At 40.8% G+C, this 27050-nt stretch overlaps 1 long non-coding RNA gene across 1 annotated transcript in view; it reads left to right on the plus strand.

Annotated features, from left to right (window-relative positions):
* The window catches only part of LOC105740227, a 33865-nt gene that overhangs the window by 5165 nt on the left and 1650 nt on the right, over positions 1–27050 (plus strand). The window lies entirely within an intron of this gene.

Raw genomic sequence — 27050 nt, forward strand, 5'->3', positions numbered from 1 at the left:
TAATGGCCATTCTGACTGGTATAAGATGATGTCTCACTGTGATTTTAAAATGCATTTCTCTGATGATTAGTGATATTGGGCATTTTTTCATGTTTGGTGGCCACTCGTATGTCTTCTTTTGAAAATGTTGGCTGGGCGTGGTGGCTTATGCCTGTGATCCCAGCACTTTGGGAGGCTGGGGCGGGCGGATCACGAGGTCAGGAGTTTGAGACCAGTCTGGCCAACATAGTGAAACCCTGTCTCTACTAAAAATACAAAAAATTAGCCGGGTATGGTGGTGTGCGCCTGTAATCCCAGCTACTTGGGAGGCTGAGGCAAGAAAATCACGTGAACCTGGAAGGCAGAGGTTGCAGTGAGCTGAGATCACACCATTGCACTCCAGCCTGGGTGACAGTGCGAGACTCCATCTCAAAAAAAAGAAAAAAGTCTGTTCATATTTTCTGTCCATTTTAAAATGGGATTATTTGGTTTTTTCTTCTTGAGCTGTTTGAGTTCCTTGTAGATTCTATATATTTGCCCTTTGTCAGATGCATAGTTTGCAAATTTTTTTTCTATTTTGTAGGTTGTCTGTTTAATCTGTTGGTTATTTCTTTTGCAGTGCAGAAGCCTTTTAGTTTAATTAAGTCCCATTTGTTTATTTTTTGTTTTTGTTGCGTTTGCTTTGGGGACTTGGTCATAAATTATTTGCCTAGGCCAGTGTCTTTTAAAAGAGTTTTTTCCCAGGTTTTCTTCTAAGATTTTTGTAGTTTCAGGTCTTACACTTAGGTCTTTAATCCATCCTGAGTTAATTTTTGTACATGGTGAGAGGTAGGAGTCCAGTTTCATTCTCCGACATATGGTTATCCAGTTTCTCCTGCACCATTTATTGAAGTAGGTGTCCTTTCCTTGGGGAGAACACTCTAAATAGGATGGTCAGGAAAGGTCCCTCTAAGCACATGATATCTAAATTGAGATACCAGTGATGAAAACAAGCCAGCCATGAAGCCATGAGAAGATTTAGGGGAAATCCTTCCAGGAGGAGAAGATAGCAAATGGAAAAATCACACTTTGAGACAGAAAAATCAGGCTTCTTTGAGGAACAGGAAGGTAGCCAGTGTGTCTGGAAAGTGTGAATCATCAGGGATTGTAGTGAGGATGCAGACCAAATCCTATAGACAGAGATCCATGTGTTTGTTGACACCATGGCCACTGGTCCCTGCTCTGTTGCTATGCCTTTGAGGACCTCAGTCCTAAGGAATCCGGGTCCTGGCAGAACATTTTTACGTGATGTTTACTGGTCAGCTGCAGTTATCCTAATTTAAAAAATCTAATGGGGGCCATTACTTTGTACCCTTGTAGCCATTTGACTTTATCTTTCATCTTTTTGTTATGCTCACTTAACTGATCTTATTTATGCATTCTTGCACTTCACCATTTTGTCTTTCATAGATGATATTTTACTTAAATTGTCTTTGTTAATTTCTTTTTAAAATTTTTTTTAAATGTATTCATGGCAAGCAGCACGGGCATAAAGTGGGATAGTGTACTGCACAAGGAAAGCAGTCCCTCGGCATGACCTGCAATAGCCATCCCAATCCATACCACAGAGTGGCTGTTCCTTTCCCAGGTGTCCCCCTCCAAGATTAACCCCACACAGTAGTCCTCCAACCTATTTTTGTTGCAAACCTACTCTACAGCAAACTTGAAGCCTAGAATTCAACTGAGGAAGGAGAGAAAATGTTGATAAAAATCCAACCATTTAGTCTCAAGGAGGGCACACTGCTTGGACTCCCCCTTTTCCATTCCCCATTGTAAGTGTGATTGTGTGAGTGGGAGTGTGGGGGTGTGTGGCAGTGTGAAGCCACACATCCTCTTCTGCTAGAATTAGAGTAATGTAAATAAGAGACTAGACTAGCAACTCATAATTAATCATTTTGAAGTCTATGATTTTTTGGCCTGCAGTTGGGTTGATCTGTAAAAAATGATTTTTACAACATTATTGTAAAGTTGGTTTTTTTTTTAAAGATGGGATCCCTTTTTTTTATTTTTGAGCCGGAGTCTTGCTGTGTCACTCAGGCTGGAGTGCAGTGGTGCGATCTCAGCTCACTGCAACCTCTGCCTCCCGGGTTCAAGTGATTCTCCTGCCTCAGCCTCCCAAATACTAGGATTACAGGCGCATGCCACCATGCCTGGCTGATTTTTGTATTTTAGTAGAGACAGGGTTTCACCATGTTGGCCAGGCTGGTCTCAAACTCCCGACCTCAAGGGATCTGCCTGCCTCGGCTTCCCAAAGTGCTGGGATTACAGGCATGAGCCACCACACCTGGCCAAGATGGGATCTCCTTATGTTGCCCAGATGGGGTCCTGAACTCCTGGGCTCAAGGGATCCTCCCGCCTTAGCCTCCTGAGGAGCCGGGATTACAAGTTTGTGCTACCACAAATTATTTTCATTATTGTAAATTATTGAAGATGTTATTGTGAATGTAGTTGGTGATAAAATTTACATGGATGCACAAAATTTAATAGACTCTTCCCTTGACTTTGCTTCACCTTAGACTGATTGGTACTGCATTTTCTTTCTATTGTCATCAAGAACAAAAGCCTTCAATATGAAAACCCTATATGCCAACAAATAATCTACTCAAAAATGTTGTCAACTTCACCCTAAAGCAAGGAATTTAAATGTATTAAGAAGTCATCAGGTGGCTGGGCACAGTAGCTCATGCCTGTAATCCCAGCACTTTGGGAGGCCGAGGCAGGTGGATCACTCGAGATCAGGAGTTTGAGACCAGCCTGGCCAACATGGTGAAACCCTGTCTCTACTAAAATACAAAAAAATTAGCTGGGCATGGTGGTATGTGCCTGTAATCCCAGCTACTTGGGAGGCTGAGGCACGAGAATCACTTGAACCCGGGAGGCAGAGGTTGCAGTGAGCTGAGATCGCACCATTGCACTCCAGTCTGAGCGACAAGAGCGAAATTCCGTCTCAAACAAAACAACAAAAAAAAAGAAGTCATCAGGCTAATAAAAATAGCTAGAAAATATAGTCTTATTTAAACACAGCTAATGCATTATTATATTTGTCCCAATTGGTATTAAATGAGGATACAAAATAAGAACAGTCTCAATGTAGTTAACATTTTATCTTTCCAGTAAATTGGTTGATTAACCTTGTAGAAGAAATAGAGATGAGGAGTCTCAGTGATACTCAAGAGTACAGGTCTCAATTATGTGCATTGTTATAACCTGAGCAAGTTCTTCAATGTCTAGGAAACAGAGACTACAGCAAGGTGTCCAGTCTTTTGACTTCCCTGGACCACACTGGTCTTGGGCCATACATAAAGTATACTAACACTAATGATAGCTGATGAGCTAAAAAAAGAAAAATCACAAAATAATCCCATAATGTTTTAGGAAAGTTTACATTCAAAGCCATCCTGGGCTGCATGCGGCCCATGGGCCGTGGGTTGAACAAGCTTTGACTAAAGGCATCCTGTAATTAGTGCAGAAGCCACAGCAGGCAGCCTCGGCTTATAACTTCATTCTGTAAGCTCAAATGTGATATTTACAGGTAGCTACTGGGTATCCAATAGAAGCCCAAAATTATGCTAGGTAACTTACAACAGTAGCTCATTTAATCCTCACAATAGTCCTGTGACTAGCCCCGTTGTAGAGGTGAGGGACCGGAGGCTCAGAGACGTTCAGTAATGTACACAGGGTCACATGGTTAGGCAGTTGGAAAGTAGGACAGCCAGGATTCAACCTAAGGCCTGTTGGACTCTTTCCAGGACACCATGCTGTTTTGAAGAATCCTATCTTTAAGAATCTTTGTAGACTTGTCAGAGAAATTCAGTTTCTTCAGGTCATTTCTTCTTATTGAGGGTCAGTCACTTATATGACATGGGTCCACCGTGACTCTACGAGAGCTTCACAGTATTGGTAGAAGAGTAGGGTTGAAGCCAAATGTTATGCTCATTAAGGTTGTCATAGTGGCTTAAAGACAGCCTTCAGAGATCTGTAGGTTAATTTTGCAGTTACAGTGAAAGGGAAATTCTTCTGCATTGTTTGCCGAAGCAGTGGAAATACAAGTGTATGTCACTGGTCTTCCTTCAGCTATTAGTATTAAAGTCTAAAAGAGCAGATAAGGTGTGAGCCTTTCCAGTGATTTTATTTATTTTTCTTAATTATAGAACATTTCAAACATATACAAGACAGAATAATAATGAATCCTAACGCATTCATCATCTGTCTTAAAATTATCAACTCATGACCCATCTTGCTTTATCTATATCCTACGTATTTTCCTTCCATCTATTACTTTGAAGCAAACCTCAGATATAATAATTTATCTGTAAATAATTTAGTATGTATCTGTAAAGACAAGGATTTTTTTTAAAAAACACAATCACAATACCATTATAATACCTTAAAAATCAGATTTCTTAATGTCTTTAGAGACAGTAAGTGTAGGCCAGGTGCGGTGGCTCACGCCAATAATCCCAGCACTTTGGGAGGCCAAGTTGGGCGGATCACCTGAGGTCAGGAGTTCGAGACCAGCCTGTCTAACATGGGGAAACCCTGTCTCTACTGAAAATACAAAAATTAAACCGGCATGGTAGCGGGCAGCTGTAATCCCAGCTACTCAGGAGGCTGAGACAGGAGAATTGCTTGAACCTGGGAGGCAGAGGTTGCAGTGAACCAAGACGGCACCACTGCACTCCAGCCCAGGCGACAGAGCAAGACTCCATCTCAAAATAAAAATAAAATAAAATAAGTATACAACGCTCCAGTTAGGTTTATGTCTTTCTTTTTAACATTGCAGTTGCTTGATGTGTCTTTTAAGTCTCCTTTAATATCTACATCTATTCATCTCTTTTTCTTGTAATTTGTTTGTACTGTAGAATCTCCAATAGTCTGGATTTTGTTGATGGCATCCCTGCAATGGGAATGCCATAGCTTAACAAGTGCTCTGCATTCTGTATGTTTGTAAATCGGTAACTGGCTCTAGAGGTTTGATCGGATTCAGGTGAGAATTTTTTTTTGGCAAAAATACTTCATACATTTGTGGTGTGCTTTTCTATCAGGAAGCACAAAATATCTGATTGTCCACTCTTTCTGTGATGTTTAGGCATGCTCAATACTACATCCAGTGATTCATTAGGGGCTGAAAAACTGTGGTATTCTAGCTCTACATTCCTTTTTCATTAGCTAGAATGCTTTAAAGAAAAATATCCCCCATATACTCTTTGGTTACCTAAGGGGTATAGTTTGTATAGGAAAGACAGGATAAATGCCGATTGTAAAATAAAGAGCTGGTTCATTAAACAACATAAAAATGCAGAGAACAGGCCGGGCGTCACCACGCCTTGTGGTGATTACTTGCTCACGCTTGTAATCCCAGCGCTTTGGGAGGCCGAGGCGGGCGGATCACAAGGTCAGGAGATCGAGACCACAGTGAAACCCCGTCTCTACTAAAAAATACAAAAAATTAGCCGGGCGTGGTGGCGGGCGCCTGTAGTCCCAGCTACTCGGAGAGGCTGAGGCAGGAGAATGGCGTGAACCCAGGAGGCGGAGCTTGCAGTGAACCGAGATTGCGCCACTGCACTCCAGCCTGGGCGACAGAGTGAGACTACGTAAAAAAAAAAAAAAAAAAAAAAAAAAGCAGAGAACAAGTTCAAAATTTAGATATGAGATAGGCAAAGAATAAACAGCATTTAGAAATACTGGTGCTAACTGCCAAGATCAATAATGCCACGTTAACTGTTGTTGCCCAACATGTTTTTATATCATTTATGTTCTACCTGAAAATAGAGTGGCTCTTTCAAAGAATTTGTTTTATTTATATAAACTCTGAAAAGGAAAAAATTAACAGAAGGCTTTAACATGATTGATCCTTTTCAAGGGGATAGGTCAGAGTTCAGGAGAGTGAGTCATGAAGAATTTGTCTAAAATCTTGTTTGGTGACCTCATTGAACTAATTGGATGGAAAAGTACATGTAACAGTAATCTTGGGACAAAATATAGTTTATGTCCAATCCCTAACTAATTCTGTTAGAGGTAGATTTACAATTAATTCTATCAGTACTTCAGCTTAGTTCAGTATTTTACTTATAATGTTAATTTTGACTGCCTTTTTAGTTTCTGTCACACAGTAGACATTTGGTAAATATTTGAGACAAACTGGCCTTTTGTTATTTACCCCATGCCACCTGAGGTTTCTGTGACATTCTAAAGAGAATTTTATCCAATTCAAAGCTCTTTGAAAAGTATATTATTTTATTAGATAATGGAAATATAGTCCCTGATTAAATGTCAATTTAATAATATATTTATGTAAACAATATTGTGAAACAAATATGGTCATTACCCTTTTGAGACCTGCACCATGCTAGCATTGTAAGATGTTTGCAGGCCCCCGCGATGACTCACATCTGTAATCCCAGCACTTTGGGAGGCCAAGGTGGGCAGATCACCTGAGGTCAGGAGTTTGAGACTAGCCTGGCCAACATGGTGAAACCCCGTCTCTACTAAAAATACAAAAATTAGGTAGGCGTGGTGGCAGGCACCTGTAATCCTAGCTACTTGGGAGGCTGAGGCAGGAGAATCACTCAAACTCAGGAGGTGGAGGTTGTGGTGAGTCAAGATCTCGCCACTGTACTCGAGCCTGGGTGACAGAGTGAGACTCCATCTCAAAAACAAACAAACAAAAAAAAGATGTTTGCAAAAAACTTTGGACACACAGTTCTAGCTATCACAGAGATACAACACATATATAAAACACATTTAAATAACACAAAAATAAAAACAACAATCACATTTGTTAAGCACAGTGGCTGCTTTGGACCTTGTGTTTTGTAGGTTCTAATATTTTCTCCACGTTTCTGATAGTGACACTGAACATGGTACTAGCAGTGAAGAAACTGCTGCCTGACCAGTACCCACAGGGTCTGTTGAATTCCAGTAATTGTGACAATTCAGTGAGCTGGGAATTAATATCCAGGAAACTTACATATGTTGGAGCCTAAGATAAGGTTAGCTAGTAAGAGTGGGGCCAAGTATTACCAACGAAAGAAGATTTCGCTTATTTGCATTTTTCTCTATTTTTTGTCCCTAAAAGGACACACACTTCAATTCATATGTACCGATCCTGATCATTCTTCCTGTAGTGAAATTGAATGAAGCTTGGTGATACTTCCAGTTGAGTTTGTGCTCACCTGCTCTTTTACGTTAATATCTGCAGCTTTAAAAGGCAGTGCACCAAGCTGGATGCAGTGGCTCATGTCTGTAATCCCAGCTATTCAGGAGGGTGTGAGGCAGTGGGGGACCAGGGGGTGGCTAGAGCCCAGGAGTTCGAGGCTGTTGTGTGCTGTGATTGCGCCATTGCAGTCCAGCCTGGGCACCAGAACAAGGCCCTGACTCTAAAAATAAATTAATTATAGTAAAATAAAAGGCAATGCACCAATAGCTAGACATCATGGTGCAACAATTTGTAGTCCATCATTTCCAGTGAGCTGAAGTCACTAAATTCCTGAATTTGGATGCATAGACGTGATTAAAGACCTCACATTTAGAGAATGGCCTCTTTTACCATACAACTTTGGACTCACCCTGCTCCCACAACTCTCATCCCGCCTCCAGCCTCCAGCAAGTATTGCATAGCTTTGGACCTTGCTAAGTGAACTTCTGCTGGTGTTTACACATAGTTTTCTCATCCAGACAAATAGACTGAATCAACCAGACTGTATCTTGGAACTTTAGCATGCAGTCTCATAACAGTACTCAGAACATGCTTATAAATGCAAAGATCGGACCACCTCTGAATTTCTTAAACACTTTATTATTTATTTATTTATTTATTTGAGACACAGTCTTGCCCTGTTGCCCAGGTTGGAGTGCAGTGGCATGATCTCGGCTCACTGCAACCTCCGTCTCCCAGGTTCAAGCAATTTTCCTGCCTCAGCCTCCTAAGTAGCTGGAATTACAGGCGCCCCACCACCACACCCAGCTAATTTTGAGTATTTTTATATTTATTTATTTATTTATTTTTTGAGATGGAGTTTTGCTCTGTCACCCAGGCTGGAGTGCAGTGGTGAGATCTCAGCTCACTGCAAGCTCCACCTCCCGGGTTCATGCCATTCTCCTGCCTCAGCCTCCCGAGTAGCTGGGACTACAGGCACCCACCACCACGTCCAGCTGATTTTTTTGTATTTTTAGTAGAGACGGGGTTTCACCATGTTGGCCAGGATGGTCTCAATCTCCTGACCTCGTGATCCGCCTACCTCAGCCTCCCAAAGTGCTGGGGTTACAGGCGTGAGCCACCACGCCCGGCCTTTTAGTATTGTTAGTAGAGTTGGGGTTTCGCCATGTTGGCCAGGATGTTCTTGAACTCCTGACCTCAGGTGATCCACCCGCCTCAACCTCCCAAAGTGCTGGGATTACAGGTGAGAGTCGTTATGCCCAGCTAACAAACACTTTAAAGCAAATTGATAGCCTTTGGAACTGGCTGGGGAACAGGTCAATACCCTTTGTTCCACTTTAGGAAAAAGAAAAAATAAATAAATGGAAAGAAAATCCAATCCATGTTTTAATGGGACTATTCAAGATTCTTACTCTGCCAGAAGATAGGCTGAAAATTAAAATTTAAAATATGACACAATGGAGACCAAGTACATAATCTCAAAGGGCTCTAAGTATCATAAATCTTCAAGAAAAATAAATGTAAGAGCAACTTTTTTTTTTTTTTTTGAGATGGAGTCTCGCTCTGTCACCTGGGCTGGAGTGCAGTGGCGCGATCTCGGCTCACTGCAAGCCCCGCCTCCTGGGTTCATGCCATTCTCCTGCCTCAGCCTCACAAGTAGCTGAGACCACAGGTGCCCGCCACCACGCCCAGCTAATTTTTAGTAGAGTTGGGGTTTCACCATGTTAGCCAGGATGGTCTCGATCTCCTGACCTCATGATCCACCCGCCTCGGCCTCCCAAAGTACTGGGATTACAAGCATGAGCCACTGTGTCCGGCCAAGAGCAACTTTTAATACTTTCTACAAACTCAATACTACCTCCTGAGTAACTGGAATTATGGGCATGAGCCACTGCACCCAACTTAGTGTTGACAAAGAGAACCAAGGAAATTAACTCTTAGCATTGAAACAAAGCACAAACTCATTCTGTAGCCAAGTTGTGGTATTTGAGTAATAATCTCAGACACATTTCCTTATTAAGGTCATTAATAGATATCCATCTATACTCTGAGTATTTGTCTGTTAGTATTATCTTGAACTCACTGATACTGAGTATCCACCAAAAGTCTGTTTGAGAGAGGAATTTTTTAATGGGGACTTCTCATTTTTGTAATCTTATCTACATAGGCTAAATCCATCCCTGCATTAAGCCAGGTCTTCAGAAAGCTTAGGACAGGGACCAAATCAAATTGACCCTTACTAAATTGTTTGACTCCACTGAACTTTGCACTATACTATCATTTTATATTAAGAAATACCATAAGAGGCCGGGCGCAGTGGCTTATGCCTGTAATCCCAGCACTGTGGGAGGCCGAGGAGGGCGGATCACAAGGTCAGGAGATCGAGACCATCCTGGCTAACACGGTGAAACCCTGTCTCTACTAAAAATACAAAAAAATCAGCCGGGCATGGTGGCAGGCGCCTGTAGTCCCAGCTACTCGGGACGCTGAAGCAGGAGAATGACGTGAACTAGGGAGGCGGAGCTTCCAGTGAGCCGAGATTGCACCACTGCACTCCAGCCTGGGCGACGGCGGGAGACTCCATCTCAAAAAAAAAAAAAAAATTACTTGCCCTGCTAGAAGGAACCTAAGATAGAGGTGGCTCACGCCTGTAATCCCAGCACTTTGGGAGGCCGAGGCGGGCGGATCACGAGGTCAGGAGATCGAGACCACGGTGAAACCCCGTCTCTACTAAAAATACAAAAAAAAAAAAATCAGCCGGGCGCGATGGCAGGTGCCTGTATTCCCAGCTGCTCGGGAGGCTGAGGCAGGAGAATGGCGTGAACCCGGGAGGCGGAGCTTGCAGTGAGCCGAGATCACGCCACTGCACTCCAGCCTGGAGGACAGAGCGAGACTCCATCTCCAAAAAAAAAAAAAAAGAAGTCCATATAACTTATTTTTTATCTGACTTTACTATGTATGTTTGTAATGGAATAATTTTCACTTGCTCTAATTACTAATCATCAAAATGAATTCTAAAAAGTTAATCAAGTAGTGGGGTACCTTTGGCAAGACCAAAACTCATTCATTAATTCATTTATTCAGCACGTATTTTTGAGCTCGTTTCATGTGTGTGGTATTTGCCACTAGTGTGTGTCTTCTTCAGCAAAGAATGTCTTCAAATTTTTGGCCCATTTGTTATTTTTTTTCTTATTGAGGTTTGAGAGTTCTTCATATATTCTGCATACAAGTCCTTTATCAGATATGCATGTTACAAACACTTTCTTCTAGTCTATGGCCTGTTTTTTCTTTCTCTTAACAAAACCTTTCAAAGAAAAGTTCTTAGTTTTGATATAGTTCAAGTTGGTATTTTTTAAATGAATTGTACTTTCTGTGTTGTATACAAGAAATACTTGCTTCCCAAGGTCACAAAGATTTTCTTCCTGTATTTTCTTCTAGAAATTTTGTAGCATTAGATACTACATTTACGTCTATATGATTCATTTTCAGTTAATTTTTGTATATGGTGTAAGTGATGGGTCAAAGTTCTTTTTTTTTCTTTCTTTTGTATACAAGTGTTCAATTGTTATAGTACCATTTATTGAAAAAACTAATTTTTTTCTTTTTTTTTTGAAACAGAATCTTGCTTTGTTGCTCAGGATGGAGTGCCATGGCGCAATCTCGGCTCACTGCAACCTCTGCCTCCTGGGTTCAAGTGATTCTCTTGCCTCAGCCTCCCGAGTAGCTGGGATTACAGGTATGCACCACCATGCCAGGCTAATTTTTGTATTTTCAGTAGAGACGGGGTTTTGCCATTTTGGCCAGGCTGATCTTCAACACCTGACCTCAGGTGATCCACCTGCGTCAGCAAGTCTATTATTTTTTAATTGCCTTTGTATCTTTGTCAAAAATGAGTTGACCATATATGTATGGGTCTATCTCTAGACTTTCTATTCTGTTCCATTGATCTATGTGTCTGCCTTTTCACCAATACCACACTGTCTTGATTACTGTTTCTTTACGGTAAGTCTTAAAATCAAGTTTTGTAAATTTTCCACTTTTTCAAAACTGTTTTGGGGTATTCCAACTTCTTTGCTTTCCCATATAAAGTTTAGAATCAACTTGTCAACATTCCACAAAAAATCCTAGAGAAAGTGTGGCTGAGATTGTGTTAAATCTGTAGGACAATTTAGGAAGAAGTGACATCTTCACAATATTGAGTTTTCCAATCTACAAACTGGTATATTTATCAATTGTTTAAATCTTTTTAGACTTCTTTCAGCACTGTTTTGTAATTCTAAGCATATCTTCCATAGATTTTGTTAAATTTTTACCTAAGTAGTTCATGGTTTTTGATGCTATTGTAAATGGTATTTTTAAAATTTCAATGTGTGGTTGTTGCTAGCATATAGAATTACAATGAATTTTTATATATTGACATTCTACCTTGTGATATTGCTAAACTTACTTATTCGTTCCAGAAGCTTTTTGGTAGATACTTGGAGATCTTCTACATAAACAATCAGGTCATGCGTGAATAGAGACGGTTGTTTTTCCTTTCCCATATGTATGCCTTTTTTTTTCCTTTTCCTAACTCATTCAGCTGACTTGGGCCTCCAATACAATGTTGAATAGGAATAGTGAGAGCAGACATCGAATGCTTGTTCCTCATCTTAGGCAGAAAGCTTTGCCTTTCACCAGTCATTATGATGATGGTTGTAGGGTTGTGTTTGTTTTGTAGATGTCCTTTAGCAGGTCAAAGAAGTTCCCTTCTTTGGCCGGGCACGGTGTCTCATGCCTGTAATCCCAGCACTTTGGGACCCTGAGGTGGGTGGATCACCTGAGGTCAGGAGTTTCAGACCAGCCTGGCCAACATGATGAAACCTCATCTCTACTAAAAATACAAAAAAATTAACTGGGCGTGGTGGTGGGCGCCTGTAATCTCAGCTACTTGGGAGGCTGAGGCAGGAGAGTCGTTTTGAACCCAGGAGGCGGAGGTTGCAGTGAGCTGAGATCATACCATTGTACTCCAGCCTGGGTAAAAAGAGCAAAACTCTATCTCTGAAAACAAAAAAAAAAAGAAAGAAATTCTCTTCTTTTTCTAGTTTGCCAAGAATTTTTTTTGTTGTTATAAATGGATGTTAAATTTGGTCAAATGCCTTGACTGTGGTCTAGTAAGATAATCATACACTTTTTTTCTTATTTGGTTTGTGGATTTGGTAAATTTCATTGATTAAATTTTCGTGTAAGCATTTATTTTAGCTGCATTTCACACATTTTGATATGTTTTTATTTCATTTTTATTCAATTCATTTTCTATTTTCTCTGATTTCCTCTTTGACCCATGTGTTATTTAGAAGTGTGTCTTTTCATTTCTAAAGATTTGGGGGTTTCCCAGGTATCTCTTTGTGTAATAAAATATAGTGTGTCTATATTAAAAATGAAAGAAAGGACATTACTTGAGATGCTACAGACACTTAAAGGACAATAAGGGAATAGGATGAACAAATTTATGCCAGCAAATTTGACAATAAAATGAACAAACTATTTGAAAGACACAAATTACCAAAGCTCATTCAAAAAGAAATAAATGACCTGAATGGTTCTATGTCTATTAAAGAAATTGAATTCATACTTTACATTTTTCTAAGAAAGGAACTTCCGGCTCATATAATCTCAAATATATGTACTGCTAAATATTTTTTAAAGAAATAACATGAATTCTATATAAACTCCTCCAGAAAATAGAAGAGGAGGGAGGACTATCCAACTCATTACTGAGGCCAGCTTTATCTCAATACCAAAATCAGACAAAGACATTATCAGAAAACAACAGAACAATGTTCTGTGTGTGCTTGAAAAGAATGTGTATTCTGCTGTTGTTGGGTGGAATGTTGGTTTCACCCAGTGTCAGCTAAGTCACACTTGTTCGTGATATTTGGTCTTCTATATACTTAAGTTGCCTTCATCTTTAATCTCAGTACCTTCAAATAGTGTTATATGGCTTCTCATATGGCATAAGAAATTTACCACAGTATATTCCCAATTCTCCAGTTCTACCTTTTGTGCTATTGTTGGCATGCATTTTACTTTTTATATGCCATAATACTATATAATTCATCACTCTTATTTTTGCTTCAGATAATCAATTATCTTTAGAACAACTTAAAACAATTTTTTTTAAGATTTTACTTTCAGGCCGGGCGCGGTGGCTCACGCTTGTAATCCCAGCACTTTGGGAGGGCGAGGCGGGCGGATCACGAGGTCAGGAGATCGAGACCACGGTGAAACCCCGTCTCTACTAAAAATACAAAAAAAAAAAAAAAAAGAAAAGAAAAGATTTTACTTTCAGCTTAGCCATTTCTAGAGATCTGCATTTCTTTGTGTAGATCCAACTCTCTGCCTAGCAGCATATTCCTCTGTAGAATTTCCTTGACTATTTTTTGTAGTACAGGTCTCAGGTAATGAATTCTCTCAGTTTGTGTTTGTCTCATGTTTACATGAGATTTCAAACATTTTACCTGAGATAAATAAATTTCTAGAGATGAATGCCATTAATTCCCTTTCTCCCTGCAAGCACATCAAGAGGTAAAATCTACTTTTATTCCCCTTAAACTTGGGCTGATCTTGTGACTCACGGAGGTTGCAGTGAGCCGAGATCGCACCATTATACTCCAGCTGGGCAACAAAGTGGGATTCTGTCTCAAAAAAAAAAAAAAAAAAGAGATTCATAAGTCTTCACTAGCTGATGGTATGGACTAGCAATATTAATTTTTCTATGTACATTCAACTAGTAGAGTTTCATGAAATACAGCTTACAACTTCTGTTCAGGTAATCTCACCAAGACTTCAGATATTCAGGATCTAGTAGCATTTTTATTCAGTGAAAACAAAATCTTTCCTTCTTCCTTTTTTTCCTTTTTTTAATATTTGTTCTTCATTCAAATTTCAAACTGTGTTGTATATTGTGGTAAAAGCGAGTAAATGCTGCTTCATCCCCAGTGGAAACTAAATCACTACTCTTTGGCTGCAAGCCTTTAGCTGGCGATGCACACAGATGGCCCCGGCATTGTTTCTGGGATTAGTTAGAAGAGACTCCCTTGTGAGATGGAATCAGAAGCCTGCCAGTCAGCCTTAGGAGAAAACAAAACTGGCTGAAATAATGTGTTCATTAAGGTGGCTATCCAGGAATTTTCAATGTTTTTATTTACTTCCTCTAGCTTTTTCTCAAAGAAGGTTTCAAGAGAAAGCTATTTATCAACCTAAGGAAGCCTGTGCATCCGTGGCTCAGTCACTTGCACTTGTTTTATAGAATGGTATGTTTTCCCTCAAGCTAGTAACTGAGATAGAGTAATGAAAAGAAAGATGACTTCCTGAAATACATACAAAAATAAAATATCTGCTTTCAGGCAATCTTTATTAAGGATATTTAAAATGTAATTATTGTACTTCAGGTAGAAAGGTAAAGTCTTTTGCTACTAATATTCATCATTATTCAGCTACTTATTTTGCCAGTTGCTGCAGTCTTGACTTCGCATAGCTAGGTGTGTTTCTGGACTTGTCCTAGGCCAAAGGAGAGTCTTGCTGCCTTGATGGAAGTTACACCACCTCTTTTGTCCTGGTTATGCTCTTATCTGGTGACTGGTCATGTGAGGATAGAAAGGCCCATCTCCCTATGCCACTTCTGGAGCACCCCATAGGACAGAATGAGTCACGCCCCCACTGGCCAGTCCTGCTTCCTCACTCCCTCACAGACATTGATCCCAAGAGCACTCCCCAGTAAATGTTCTCCGTCTCAGAGAACTGCTTCCCATAGGCAAACGGACCCACAACAATATATTCAGGAAGGTATTCCCCCACAATTCATGTGCTGAAACTCTAACTGCCATGGTGATGGTATTAGGAGGGTGGAGCCTTTGGGAGGTGATTTGATAATAAGGGCTCTGCCCTCATGATTGGGATTCATGTCCTTATAAAGAGACCCAACAGAGCTAAGCTCACTCCTTTTGCCATGTGAGAACTCAGCTAAAAGGTGCCATCTGTGAACTTGGAAATGGGCTCTCACCAGACACAGAATCTGAAGATGCTTGATTTTGGACTTCCCAATCTCCAGGACTATGAGAAGTAAATTTCTGTTGTTTGTAATCCACTCAATTTGTGGTATTTTGTTATAGCAGCCTGAACTAAGACACAAACTCAACAACTAACTTTGATTTATCTAAACCCCCCAGTTATTTCCTGTATTATTTAAAAATAGGAAATACTGTATTTCCTATATTATTCCAAAGCAAATCCCATATGCCATATTTTTATCTGTAAACCTATCAGGATGTGCTGTATCTTTGAAAAGTAAGGACTCTTGCTTTTAAAAACCATAACTGCAATACCCTTATTACACCTTTAAAAGTTTTTTGTTTTTTTTTTTTTGAGACGGAGTCTCGCTCTGTCGCCCAGGCTGGAGTGCAGTGGCGCGATCTTGGCTCACTGCAAACTCTGCCTCCCGGGTTCACGCCATTCTCCTGCCTCAGCCTCCTGAGTAGCTGGGACTACAGGCGCCCGCCACCACGCCCGGCTATTTTTTTGTATTTTTAGTAGAGACGGGGTTTCACCCTGTTATCCAGGATGGTCTTGATTTCCTGACCTCATGATCCGTCCGCCTCGGCGTCCCAAAGTGCTGGGATTACAGGCGTGAGCCACCGCGCCTGGCCCTAAAAGTTAACAGTAATTCCCAATAACATCAAATAAAGTCAGTGTTTACTTAGTTTGAAACAGGATCTATATAAGGGCCTATAATTGTAATTGATTGATATGTCTCTTAATTTTCTTTTGATCTTTAGCTTCTTTTTTTCTCATCAGATAGTTTTTAATCCATATAATTTTCAACTTTTGTGATTACTGTGCTTGGATATACAGTCCCTTTTTGTATGGAACATAAGCTCAGTCTCAATAGTTTATGGTAATACATGTGATACTAATAGTAGCTGCCTTTTGAGGCCTTTTTATGAACCAGGCACTCATAGTGCTTTGCATATATTATCTCAGTTAATCTGTGTAACAACCCTCAGCCCCATTTTATAGATAGAAAAACTCTCCCATTTGAGACTTCCAGAGGTGAAGTAATAAGAAACAGAGCTGAACCACGTCATTCTGACTCCAGAGTTCATGTTCTCGACCTCTAGACTCCACTGCCTGAGTAAACGTATTAGAAGTTAATGCCATGCTGAGTGAGTGCTATGTTATTCTCGGTACTTTCATGGGCGTTTGAAATTTTTCCTAGATTAACAAAAAAAAAAAATTGAATGCTGTCATAAAGTGGCCATGTAGTCAATCTAAATCAACAAACTTTCTGTGTACATGGAACTGGGTAGGAGCTGAGCAAAATCCATAGATAAACGATATTTGATCTCTGCCTTCCAGATGCTCACAGGCCAAAGGTTGGTGGCGGGAGACAGACAGATACAAAAGCAGATTGAATAAAAAGTGGGCTGTCGGGGGTCTATAGTAGAGTTGTATACAGAAAGTGATGGAGGTAGAAAGGTCATTCTAAATTGGGGGTTTAGGGAAGGCATTGGAGAATGTGGGAGCTGCAAGGCCCTTCCATGATGAGAAGGATATTAGCAAAGTGTAGGTGGATGAGGATTGAAGACGATGAGTGTTAAAATGTGATACCACATTCTAAAGTTCCTTTGGGGCTTCTCTTTCTCCCAGTTGACTACGTGGAAATGCACAAAGCATTCATTGAAGCTTTCTCCCCAGCTCAGCAACTTGCAACATAGGCAGATAGGAACTCTGACTCTGCCTTCACTGCCTTTCCAGGCAGGATCCAGGTTGGGGTGCGATGTTAAGGTCATGTTGTCCACCTGTATTAGCTGCCATTATCTGTTTAGGTCAGGCAACTTGCCAGGTCTACCTTGGCAGGAAAGCCTCAGTTCCCAAGATAACCTGTTTTGTGCCTCTCTGATTACAACCTGACTGCAACCCTGCATTGTTCTTGGTGAGCAGTGAGCAGCTATCACTGCACGAGGTGACCAAACTCTGTGCTTAGTGGCAGATCCATCTGAGATTCCTTTTGGGTGTGCTAAGAAACAAAGCTCTCCTTTCTAGTACTTGGAGGGACTACTTACTTCATTTTACATCTTTATTAGAGAAACCTGCTTCTGTGGCTTTACGAGGCTAAGCAAAAAGGGTGTGCTAAGCAGCAAAGTTGTCATTTCCGTTTTGTCACCTGTCAGCAGCAGAAGCTCAGGCTGCCTGACCTTTTCCCAAGCCTAGTGTCTCCTACCTGCCTCCTCGCACATCTTGCAGTTATGTTCTCAGGAAAGTCAAGTAGGTTTAACATTAATCAAAGACAAACCTAAGTAGAGGAGTAAATCGACTACCCACTCCTCCCCTCCAAACAGTATATAGTAATGAATGCAAAAGCAAAGTATTTTCATTATCCATGCTAGCAACTCTTGTCACTAAGGATGAAAGTTGAGTTAATAATAAGCCCACAGGCCCTGACTTCGAAGATATAAGGATAACGTATAAAACAATGTTGCTATATTATTTCCAATGAAATATTTTTTTAATTTTTACACTTTTATGTTTTATTTTCTTCTTATCACATTTATAACATGTAATAGTTCTTAGTGCTGTCCATTAAATAGTGCTGGTTTTCCTCCAAGATTCACAATAGTAGTATATTTCCTGAACTCTAGAACTTAGATGTGGGCATGTGATTTGCTGTATAGTTAAGACAGTGTGAGTGAAGGAAGTGGATGCCACCTCCAGACAAACTTTGGGAGCCAACACATGATTGCCTGTGCTTTGCTGTCCCTTTGCCACAGTAACTGGTGACTTTCTGGGTGACGGCTGCTCCTTCAGTCTGATTCACCTGGTAGATCCCCCAGCCAACTCTGTGATAGATATACAGCACGAGGTGGAGATCAACCCTGGATGTTTTAAGTGACTGAAACTTTGAGGTGGAATGTTACTGCAGCATTACCTAGCCTCATTTGACTGAAATATAGGGTTTTTAAAAAGGCTTCTAAGGATTAAAATGAGCCTCTATAACTTGAGAGGATTTTGTCTTGATGAGTGTGATAAAACACTCACCCTCTTCAAATTGGAGGGACTAATGATAATTTTGCCCATCTTTCTAAAAAGGCTTATTTTCCAGTCCTTTGATGACTTACATTATATATCATAATATATAAATATTATGTATATAACACATAATATAACCCCTTGTAACAAGTTTTTTCCCCAAAAAACATTAACTGAAAGTTTTACAAAGTTATTATAGCAAGCTAACTTGGAGGAAATTGCCCTTGTATTTAAGATTTAATACTAAAAATTTCACATTTGTAACTTTGGTTCTAAGACCTCCCATGCTCATAATCTACAAGACTGGCCCTTTTTGGTTAGATTTGCTGCAAGAACCTGACAATAAAGACTGAGCTGACAAATCTATTGAATAAATTTGTGCTAAGCTTCACTGTATCAAATTTATATTTTAGCACCCTCTGCTGGAGAAACTATATACACTTCTGATAAATGCAGGTGATTTATGCCAATGTGATCATTCTGACTTGTGTCTTAAATATAGGATTTGGAGAATGTTATTTAAAATCTGTACTAAAAGAAGCCTGTCCTTTAAGCAAATGGCCTTCTGACAAACTATCCATGCACCAGTGGTATTTGTCTCCTGCAGATCCCCTAGAAAGACATATACATGCACATATAGTCATTAATGTGTGTGTAATTTACACATGGAAAAAGTAGAAATGGGCTTAATGAAAATGAGAAATCTGTAGGCCAGGCGCGGTGGCTCACGCCTGTAATCCCAGCACTTTGGGAGGCCAAGGCAGGTGGATCACGAGGTCAGGAGATCAAGACCATCCTGGCTAACACAGTGAAACCCTTTCTCTACTAAAAATACAAAAATTAGCTGGGCATGGTGGCAGGCACCTATAATCCCAGCTACTCGGGAGGCTGAGGCAGGAGAATGGCGTGAACTTGGGAAGCGGAGCTTGCAGTGAGCCAAGATCTCGCCACTGCACTCCATCCTGAGGGCGACAGAGCGGGACTCCGTCTCTAAAAAAAAAAAAAAAAAGAAAGAAATAAGAAATCTGTAATGCTATGCCTTTCTTCAACACAGCCTCCCCACCATATATTCTTGTGAGCAAGCACACTTACAGCCTCCAGTCTCTTCTGATTCATCTGCCAAATCTCAGTCCAAATTATGTCATTCCTACTCATTCATTCAGCAAACCACGTGACAGACAAAGTGTTAAGTGGTGGGAATCCCATTTTAAGCTAAACACATTATCTCCTATCTTAGTCTGTTTTATGCTCCTATAACAGAATACCACAGTTTGGGTCACTGATAAGGAAAAGAAATTTATTTTTTATGGCTCTGGAGGCTAGGGAGTTTAAGGTCAAGGGGCTGATCATCTGATAAGAGCTTTCTTGCTGTGTCACCCACAGTGGAAGCTGGAAGGGTAAGAGACCATGAGAGAGCAGAGGAAAGGGGATCGAATCATTTTATCTGGAACTCACTCCTAACCCACTCCCAAGGGAATGGCATTAATCTATTTATGAGGGCAGAGCCTCTATCACCTCTTAAAGGTCCCATATCTTAATACTGTTACAGTGGCAATTAAATTTCAATGTGACTTTTGGAGGAGAAATCCAAACCATAAAATATCTCTGTCTTTAGGGAGTTTATGGTCTTATTGGAGAACAGACTTTCACCAAATGAAGAGGTTAGTAAGTATTTCATTATGAACTGTAGGCTGGGCACAGTGGCTCATGCCCTATAATCCCAGCACTTTGGGAGGCTGGGAGGCAGGTGTGGATCACTTGAGGTCAGGAGTTTGAGACCAACCTGACCAACATGGTGAAACCCGTCTCTTCTAAAAATACAAAAATTAGCTGAGTGTGATGGCATGTGCCTGTAGTTCCAGCTACTCCGGAGGCTGAGGGACAAGAATTGCTTGAACCTGGGAGGTGGAGGTTGCAGTGAGCTGAGATTACGCCACTGCACTCTAGCTTGGGCAACAGAAAATAAAATAAAAATAAAAATAAAAATAAAAAATAAAATAAAAAATAAAAAATAAAAATAAAAAAATTATGAACTGTGATATGTGTTTTGAAAGGGTACTCTATGTGAATATCTTAATTATATGAATATGTTAACCTAATTTAGCCAGCTAAGTTAGAAAGCAATATTTGGGCTGAGATGACCTGAACTCAGTGGACAGTGCTAACCTGTTGAAGAGAGGGGTGGGCTGGTGGAGGAGGAGCATTGCACACACAGAAAGCAGCAGGTGCACCACTCTGCATCCAGAAAGGATGAGTGAAAGACAAGCAAGATTCCATAGTAAGGAGACCGGGGGGGTGTTGCTGTTTTACTTTAGAATAGTGGGAGCTGGTAAAAAGAGGCCGATGGAAGGCAGGGTAGATGGGATAGGCAGTACACTCTCAGCTCTGCATTTCAAAATTGCTCTTGCTGTGTTTGGGAGAAGAAATAACTGGTTGGATATAATAACACTGGATTCCCTTTACTCTGCAATTGAACCTAGTGCCCAAGCATGACATGTAAGTTTCTCTAAGTGGGCTCTGTTTTTTCAATTTCGTCCCCGCATGCTCTGTGATACTGATTGTTTCCTGAGAACGTGTATCATGCTCACTTGAAATGCCTTTTCTTTTTCTCACTTCTCCTTTCTCCATCTATGGAAATGCCATTTATTTATTTATTTATTTTGATACAGAGTCTCACTCCGTTGCCCAGACTGGAGTGCAGTGGCACGGTCTCAGTTCACCGCAACCTCCACCTCCCAGGCTCAAGTGATTATCCTGCCTCAGCCTCCCGAGTAGCTGGGATTACAGGCACCTGCCACCATGCCCGGCTGATTTTTGTATTTTTATTAGAGACGGGGTTTCAACATGTTGGCTAGGCTGGTCTCGAACTCCTGACATCAGGTGATCTGCCAGCCTTGGCCTCCCAAAGTGCTGGGATTACAGGTGTGAGGCACTGTACGCAGCTGGAAATGCCATTTATTCTTAAAATACCAATGCAAGACCACATCCTTTGGGAAGCTTTCTCTTTTTTCGTCCCCATTCAACATGAATTCTGCTTCTACTTCCTCTACACTTCCATAACATAGCATCTGCATTTCTACATAAGACATCTCATACTTCTCTGCACCATGAGATTGTAAAAAATATAAATGGGATATCTTCTTTCCTCCCTCCGGCCTCCCCCGAACCCCAGTATTTCCTAGATCATTGCTTTGAACTCAGTAGTGCACTTTTAAGTGAAATTCATCGTTACATTTCATTATACTATAAATTTCATTACATCTCTCATAGATCCAATTTAATAAGGATACATTCGTACACGCAAATACATGTAGAGGCACACTTCTAAGAGCAGAATGGGCAAGAAGTTAATGCTTTGCTTGGGTTGAGAGAGAACACACTAGAAAGTAGACAGAGAAAGGGAAGGGAGGTGGGAAGGAATAGGGAGGTGAGTTGGAGTGGGTAGGCAAATAGGTGAAAAGTGTGAGTAGTAAGTGAGGTGACCAGAGGATGACCATATAAATAACCATGCTGACATGGTTTGGCTGTGTTCCCACCCAAATCTCATCTTGAACTGTAGCTCCCGCAATTTCCACGTGTTGTGGGAAGGACCTGGTGGGAGGTAATTGAATCATGGGGGTGGGTCTTTCCCGTACTATTCTCATGATAGTGAATAAGGCTCACAAGATCTGATGGTTTTTTTTTCTTTTGTTTGAGATGGAGCTTGGCTGTTGTTCCCCAACTGACGTGCAGTGGTGCAATCTCCGCTCACTGCAACCTCCACCTCCCGGGTTCAAGCAATTCTCCTGCCTCAGCCTCCTGAGTAGCTGTGATTACAGGCACATGCCACCGTGCCTGGCTAATTTTTTGTATTTTTAGTAGAAATAGGGTTTCACCATGTTAACCAGGCTGGTCTCGAACTCCTGACCTCAGATGATCCTCCCGCCTTAGCCTCCCAAAGTGCTGGGATTACAGGCATGAGCCACCATGCCTGGCCAAGATCTGATGGTTATAAAGGGGAGTTTTCCTGCACAAGCCCTCTTCCTTGTCTGCCACCATGTGAGATGCACCTTTCACCTTCCACCATGATCGTGAGGCCTCCTCAGCCATGTGGAACTGTGAGTCCATTAAACCTCTTTCTTTTGTAAATTGCCCAGTCTCAGGTATGTCTTTATCAGCTGCATGAAAACAAACTAATAGGCTGGGCGAGGTGGCTCACGCCTGTAATCCCAGCACTTTGGGAGGCCGAGGCTTTATCAGCTGCATGAAAACAAACTAATAGGCTGGGCGTGGTGGCTCATGCCTGTAATCCCAGCACTTTGGGAGGCCGAGGCGGGTGGATCACGAGGTCAGGAGACTAGCTGAAACCATCCTGGCTAACACGGTGAAACACCGTCTCTACTAAAAATACAAAAACAAAATTAGCTGGGCGTGGTGGTGGGCGCCTGTAGTCCCAGCTACTTGGGAGGCTGAGGGAGGCGGAGTTTGCAGTGAGCCGAGATCACGTCACTGCACTCCAGCCTGGGAGACAGAGCGAGACTCACAAAAAAAAAAAAAAGAAAATGAACTAATACACATGTTGATCTAAAGCTGAAGGCTTGCTTCAGACAACTTCTGTTTTTCTCACACATTTACACTAAGGACTGGAAAAACAGATATGAAATAGGCATGAACAGATAAACTAGTTGGTGTGTGTGTGTATACATATGTGTATATCTACATATAGAGAGATAGATACACACATATGAATATCTCTCAAAATGTAAGACAAGATATAATGTGTGCTTACTATTCTCTTTTGCCATTTTCTAGTTTGGGGGAAGTTCTATTAAATCTAAGTTGATGAACATTATTCCGCCTGCTAATACCAAAAGTCCTGACTTGTAAGGAGGACAAAGCTGAGGTCAGTGCATAAGAATGAGCTGGCAACCTTGTGAAAACACAGATTCTGACTGAGTAGCCATGGAGTGCAACCTGAGTTTCTGCTTCAGGTGGTGCTGATTCTGCTAGTCTGTGGCCCACACTTTGAATAGCAAGGGACTGGATGATTTCTGGTAATCCTTTTTAATTCTGTTGCAGTTGTTTTGCTTGAAAAACTTTCTACCTTTTGGAAGTATTCACCCATAAATCAATTATAGTTTAAACTATATAGTTTCAGGTGATAATAAAATAGGACATTTCAAGGCAATAAATTAAAAAGGTAAGTAACAGTATTAAATATAACCCAGAATTGTCTCTACAGCAATAAAAACTTTCAAAGTAAGTGATAAGTGTGAGGATTGAATTTTTACGGATGCGCTTAAAATCCAGTGGACGAGCCATTGTTGAGTGAAGATTCATCCTCGTCTCTCTCATTGGAAGGTGAATGTGGGCTAGATCAGTAGATGTCAAAAACAATATCAAAGTGACCCACAGTGAGAAACATATTTTAGGTTATGATCTTGCACATAAATAAAAGTTTCACAAATAAAACAATATCAATATGTACTCTGATAACATTCATTCTATAGCAATCCTTTTTTTTTTTTTTTTTAAATGGAGTTTCGCTCTTATTGCCAAGGCTGGAGTGCAATGGTGCGATCTCAGCTCGCTACAACCTCCGCCTCCCGGGTTCACGCAATTCTCCTGCCTCAGCCTTCTGAGTAGCTGGGATTACAGGCATGTGCCACCATGCCTGGCTTACTTTGTATTTTTAGTAGAGATGGGGTTTCTCCATGTTGGTCAGGCTGGTCTCAAACTCCTGATCTCAGGTGATTCACCCTCCTCGGCCTCCCAAAGTGCTGGGATTACAGGCGTCAGCCACCACACCTAGCCTGCAGTCTATTTTTTAAAATGCTTTTCACAAGTGCATGGTGGCCTGCAGTTTGCAAAACTGGAACTGGATGACCTTTTCAGCTTTCATCTTTTTTTAAAAAAAAATCACTATTCATTGGCAAAATGTCATAAGAATGTATTGCATTTAGGTTCCTAAAGCATTCGTCTTTTTTTTTTTTTTTTTTTTTTTTCGGAGATGGAGTCTTGTTCTGTTGCCCAGGCTGGAGTGCAGTGGCACGATCTCAGCTCACTGCAACCTCTGCCTCCTGGGTTCAAGCAATTCTCCTGCCTCAGCCTCCCAAGTAGCTGGGACTACAGGCACATTATGCCACACCAGGCTAATTTTTTGTATTTTAGTAGAGACAGGGTTTCACCGTGTCGCCCAGGCTGTCCTCAAATTCCTGAGCTCAGGGAAACCGCCCACCTCGGCCTCTCGAAGTGCTAGGATTACAGGCATTTTTATTGTGTGAAATGGAATATTGGAAAGTGGGATTCCAGGGTAGGCTGGATGGCAGAACAGATCTACTTGCTATGTCTTCCAGGAGCACTTTTTATTATAGATACCACTTATTTTCCCCCTAATCTACAATATAACTACATGTTTGATTTCTGGAATTTTATAAAGGCAAGCTGGAGTATTTTTTCCCTCAAAACTACTTAACTCTCACTTAAGCAGGCAGTAGAGTAGCATGGTTAAGAGCATGGACTGATGGCAGGCTGTCTGGCCGGCATCCTGGCCATCCCACATCTTAGCTGTATAATTTTGGTCTACTTAACCTTACATGCCTCACCTTCCTCATCTATAAAATGGGAATAATAATACTAATTGAGTATCCCTTTTCCAAAATGCTTGGGAGCAGAAGTATTTAGAATTTCAGATTTTTTTTTGATTTTGGAATATTTGCATATACATAATGAGACATCTTGGGGATGGGACCCAGGTCTAAACATAAAATTATGTTTCACGTATACCTCATACACATAGCTTGAAGGTAATTTTATACAACATTTAAAATAATTTCATACATTGAAGTATGTACACAAGGTCAAGTGTGAAATTTTCTGCTTGTGGTGTTATATCAGTGCTCAAAACTTTTGGAATTTTGAATTAGGGATGGTCAGCTTATAGTTCCTACCTAATAGAATTGAGGTGAAGATTGAATGAGTTAACATCGTAGACAAGTACAACAGGAGTGTTATTAGCTACTGTTAGCTAGACTTAAATTACAATGTAAAGTTTGAGCCTAACTCCAATTTCATGACAAAGTAGAAGAGTAGCATTATATTAATAAGTACTTCTAAACCAGTGTCTTGATATTGAGCTATAATAAATATTAAGTCCAATAAAGGTGTTTTTGTTAATCTGAAATGCAATTTCCCCTCAGTCCTGATTCAAGCAGGCCTGCAATAACTTAGTTATCCAACTGATTAACATTCTAAAACTATACTGAAGGAAAAAACATTCCACCAGAAATTTACATTTTGTACTAGAAAATGAAGATCCAGTAAAATGTCACATTTCTGTGGGAATGTAACAATCAGGGCTCTTGTTGTTTAAATGGAAGGTTGCAGGCTCCATCCTGTGTAACACCAAAGAAAAGATGACGCGTTTGAGAAATTTGTATTTTTTTTGCATGGTGGCCTTCCGTTCTTGTTGTTACTCATTTTTGGGGTGGGGGGAGGTCAGTGGAAAGTGCTTGTAGAATTTTAGAAAAAGATAGATTCCGCTGCTAAAGGAAGAAAATACGGTATCCATTTTTTCAAATGTTCTACCTATTAAATTGTGAAAATAATAGTATAGATACCCTTTCAAAGTTCTAAATTGGTTAACTTTCCCCCAAAAAGCTAACAAGTGAACCTAAAGAGCTACAATATAAACTTTTATAAACATGGTCTAGAACCAAATATTCTACCTGTCATAGGAATGATTACACCACAGAAGGAAGTGAGAATCAGTCATACTTGCCTTCTTGCTTATGACATGTCATTGCTGTCTGTGTAGGTAAAAATCTATTACTATAGTTAGTCGTCTAAATTGCCATAGGAAACTGGTGTGTGTTCAGTGCCTAACTGCAGCTTAACCACTTCTAAAACTTGAACCATAAATGCTTCATATGTATGTGGATTTTCATTATGTCAGAATGGGAGTAAGGCACAGAGTATTTAAAATAAAGGTATTTTTCCAAATAAGATCTAAAAGGAAAACATGAACTCCCTCCTCTCCCTGGCTCCCTACTCCTGTTAGTCATAAAGCTTGCCCAAACACATCCTCTCCTTCCCACCCTTCCACCCTCCCTGTGCCCTTGCCCAGGACTTCATTAGCCCACATTTGCATCTCTACAGCCTCCTACAGGCTGCCTTGAGACCTGAGGCCTTTCCAGCATATCCTCAATACTACTGCTAGGCCTAATCTGTTAAAAACATTACTTTGGGCTTGTCATCTTCTCTCTTTATTCTCTCATCACTTCCTTGCTTTAACTTGCAGATGGCCACTTGAGTCCTGGCAGCTCTCCTGATTTCCCCTCGTGCATACATACACTGGAACCTTCCCACTGAACTCCTGTATCCAGATGTTCCACCATCACGCTCCAAATCCTGCATGGCAAATGCCACCTTGCTCCTCTCTCCAAGTCAAAGATTTCAGGGCAGTGACTTTCATTCAGTCACTCGAGCTAGCAATCTAGAAGTTATCATTGGCTCTTCCCATGTCCTCAGCAGCACAGACAGCTCATAAGTCCTGGCCCCACTGGGTTGTGCCCATCTGCCTTCCTTACATTCACTTCTTGTGGCTTTTTGCCTAGATGAGTAGACTTTGCAATATAATTCTGTATATTGAGGACATAGAAAGAAAATACGAGAAAGCATATGTATTTATGTTAAAAGGTAAGAAATTAAGCTTTCTTAATATCTGCTATAAAGATAGACACTGGGTCCTCAATTTGTCTCTTATGTTCCATGTTCACGTGTCAAATAGAATAATAGGAAGTAACCTGAGGGCATAGTAGGAGTTCCA

This window comes from Nomascus leucogenys, chromosome 8 (genome assembly GCF_006542625.1).
Source record: "Nomascus leucogenys isolate Asia chromosome 8, Asia_NLE_v1, whole genome shotgun sequence".
NCBI lineage: Eukaryota > Metazoa > Chordata > Mammalia > Primates > Hylobatidae > Nomascus > Nomascus leucogenys.